This window comes from Rhinopithecus bieti, unplaced genomic scaffold, assembly GCF_001698545.2.
Source record: "Rhinopithecus bieti isolate Rb0 unplaced genomic scaffold, ASM169854v2 scaffold_19840, whole genome shotgun sequence".
Classification (NCBI taxonomy): Eukaryota; Metazoa; Chordata; class Mammalia; order Primates; family Cercopithecidae; genus Rhinopithecus; species Rhinopithecus bieti.
The window spans coordinates 358,821-363,078 of record NW_016809771.1 but is presented as its reverse complement, the minus strand read 5'-3'; positions in this window follow the sequence as shown (position 1 = coordinate 363,078).

The following is a 4,258-nucleotide window of genomic DNA, read 5'->3' as shown; positions in this document are numbered from 1 at the left end:
TTTTTTGTGTTTCTATCTCCTTCAGTTCTGCTCTGATCTTAGTTATTTCTTGCCTTCTGATAGCTTTTGAATGTGTTTGCTCTTGCTTCTCTAATTCTTTTAATTGTGATGTTAGGGTGTTGATTTTAGATCTTTTCTGCTTTCTCTTGTGGGCATTTAGTGCTATAAATTTCCCTCTACACACTGCTTTAAATGTGTCCCAGAGATTCTGGTACGTTGTGTCTTTGTTCTCATTGGTTTCAAAGGACATCTTTATTTCTGCCTTCATTTCATTATTTACCCAGTAGTCATTCAGGAGCAGGTTGTTCAGTTTCCATGTAATTGTGTGGTTTTGCGTGAGTTTCTTAATCTTGAGTTCTAATTTGATTGCACTGTGGTCTGACAGACAGTTTGTTGTGATTTCTGTTCTTTTACATTTGCTGAGAAGTGCATTACTTCCAACTATATGGTCAATTTTGGAATAAGTGTGATGTAGTGCTGAGAAGAATGTATATTCTGTTGATTTGGGGTGTAGAGTTCTGTAGATGTCTATTAGGTCTGCTTGGTGCAGAGTTGTATTCAAGTCCTGGATATCCTTATTAACCTTGTGTCTGATTGATCTGTCTAATATTGACAGCGGGGTGTTAAAGTCTCCCATCATTATTGTGTGGGACTCTAAGTCTCTTTGTAGGTCTCTAAGGACTTGCTTTATGAATCTAGGTGCTCCCATATTGGGTGCATATATATTTAGGATAGTAAACTCTTCTTGTTGAATTGATCCCTTTACCATTATGTCATGGCCTTCTTTGTCTCTTTTGATCTTTGTTTGTTTAAAGTCTGTTTTATCAGAGACTAGGATTGCAACCACTGCTTTTTTTGCTTTCCATTTGCTTGGTAGATCTTCCTCCATCCCTTTTTTTTTGAGCCTATGCATGTCTCTGCACATGAGATGGGTCTCCTGAATACAACACACTGATGGGTCTTGACTCTGTATCCAATTTGCAAGTCTGTGTCTTTTAATTGGGGTATTTAGCCCATTTACATTTAAGGTTAATATTGTTACGTGTGAATTTGATCCTGTCATTATGATGTTAGCTGGTTATTTTGCCTGTTAGTTGATGTAGTTTCTTCCTAGCATTGATGATCTTTACAATTCGGCATGTGTTTGCAGTGGCTTTGGCTCTCACTCCATGGGCTGGACCCACTGTCCAACCAGACCTAATGAGATGAACCAGGTACTTCGGTTGGAAATGCAGAAATCATCTGTGTTCTGCGTCGATCACGCTGGGAGCTGCAGACTGGAGCTGTTCCTGTTCAGCCATCTTGGAACAGAATCCAGAACATGTTTAATTTTATCTGATTTTATGACATTGCTTTTCAACGAGCAAATATTAAATGTGTTAAGACTTGTTGCACTAGTGTAACTTTCCAAGTAAAAGTGTCCCTAAAGGCCACTTCTATCTGATTTTTCCCAGTAAATGAGACAAACAGTTCTAAGATCTTCTATAAAACATCTAGCCATGTAAAATGGAGAAATGAATCATTCTGCCTATACAAACAAGCTAGCTATTAAAGGGTGGTTGGTGTATGCTACTTATAAGATTTCAGTGTGTCTTCCAACTGAAATCTTAATGTTCCTGGTATGAAAAACCTGAAATCAGATACCTATGTAAGGAAAGTGCTATTAACCCAGTAAACCCAAAAAAGCAAATGGATAATGCTGGCCCTTTTGCCTTTCTGACATTTCCTTGGGAATCTGCAAGAACCTTCTCTTTCCCCTCCCCCAATAAGACCATTTAAGTGTGTGTCAAGTAACTAGAGAATACTAAATAAAAAGTTTGGCCAAAAGAAGAAATTCACATTTCATATAGGCTAGGAGTAAGGTAAAGCCACTCATTTTCCATGTGTTAAGTCAGTCCTTCTAATGAAACAAAACAAAAGGGGAAATATCAGTTTAGCTTCATAATAAAACAAGTTGAATATTTACATCCTGCTAATACAGTATTAATCCAAAAGACTGAGAAGAAGAGGAAAAAAAGTATAAGTACAAATGTGATAAATAGTAAACAAATAGCAAGATGATAGGTAAAAATCCAACCATATCAATAATTACAATATACATAAAGTACATACATGTTCTAATGAAAATACAGAGTTCTTTGACTGGATAAAAAAGCAAGACCCAACAACAACAACAAAATTCACACACACACACACACACACACACACACACACACACACAACTGCACTTTAAATAAAAAGAGACAGGTTAAGAATAAAAGGATGGAAAAAGATACACTATGTAAACATTAAGAACAATAAATAGATAAAATGGCTGTATTAATATGATACAAATTAGACTTGAGAGCATGAAATATTATTGGGCATAACAAGAATCTTTTCATAACTATAGAGAGGTGAATTCATCAGGAAAATATGATCCTAAATGTTTATGCACCCCAAAACAATGCTTCAAAGTACACAAAATAAAAAAGACCTGAAAAAAAGAAGAGACCAAAACCCTCTTCAATTACATTGGAATATTCTATGGCTCATGTCTCCATCGTTGATGGGAAAAAATAGACAAATCACTAAGGATAATAGAAGACTTGAGTAACACTATCAAACCAACCACCTAATTGATGTTTATAAAACACTTCACCTAACAATAGCAGAATACAAATTTTTTAACTTCATGTGAAGCATTCACCAAATTGGATGATATGGTGTCCATAAAACATGTATCAACAAATTTATTTTAAAAATTGTTCTATTTTATTTATTTATTTATTTTTTTTAGGGAAAGGATATTGCTATGTTGCCCAGGCTGGTCTTGAACTCCTGGCCTCAGGTGATCCTCCTGCCTTGGTCTCCCAAAGTGCTGGGATTATAGGTGTGAGTCACTGCACCCAGACGATCAACAAATTTTAAAGGACAAAATCATAGAAATCATATTCTATGACTGTTATGAAATTAAATTAGAAACAAACACAAAATGTTAATCTGTCAAAGCTGAAGTTTTGGAAATTAGACAAGACAGTTCTAAATAAACTATAGGTAAAAGAAGAAATTATAAGAAATATTACAAAATAACTTGAACTGAATGAAAATAAAAACAAAACAAATTAACATTTGTGGGATACAGGAAAGCAGTGCTTAGAGGGGAATGTATGGCTTTAAATGCTTTTATTAGAAAAATCTAAAATCTGTGGCATAAACTTCACCTTTAGAAAGTAGAAAAGGAAAAGCCAAAAGAAACAAACAAAAACTAACACAAAATAATTATAAAGAAGAATATGTTAAAGATAAGAGCAAAAGTCAATGAAAAGAAAATAGACAAATAATAGAGACAAACTACAAGTATTGTGGTCAACTTGTGCCAGCATATTTACTAATTTAAATGAAATGGACAAATTCCTTTAAAGACATATATTACAGCATTTACTGAAGTTACATGAATAGTCTTTATCTATTAAATAAATTGAATTAGTTATTAAAGCCTTCTCCAGAAGAAAACGCTAGGCCCAGATGGCTTCTTATTTAAGGAGAAATATTACCAATTTCACATATACTGTTTTAGAAAAATGAGGAGAAAACATGTATCAACTTATTTTTCAAGGCCAGTATTACCTCAATACCCAATCCACACCAAGACAGTATAGGAAATGAAAATCAAATTTAATCCCCAATACTAAATGAAAGGACCAGGAATCTAAGGTTGGTTTAACATTCAAAATCAATCAATGTAATTAATCATACAGACTAAAAGTGAAAGACCATATGATCATCTTAGTAAGTGTTGAAAAAGTTTTCTACAAAATCCAGCATATATTCATAATTTTTTTAAAAAGATAACTTCTCAACCAATTAGGGATAGAATGAGATTTCCTAAATCTGATCTAAGTCATCTACAGAAAACTGGAAAATAATATCATACATATTATCAGAAAGCTGAATGTTTTTTCCCTGTCATCTGGAACAAGACTAGGATGCTTACTCCTACTATTCATACTCTACTATCTATTAGAATTTCTAGTCAGTGCAACAAAGCAGGGAATAGAAGTAAAAGGCATATATACATCTATATACGCAAACAATATGATTGTGTATGCAGAAAATCCTTAGAAATCTACCAAAACTCCTTACCAGATTAATGATTAAGTTTAATGAAGTTACATGGTACAAGGGTAATATTAAAAAATCAATTGTTCTTCTAAATATTTTCAATGTTTAATTGGAATTGAAATGGGAAAAGCCAGATTACTTTCAATTACATAGA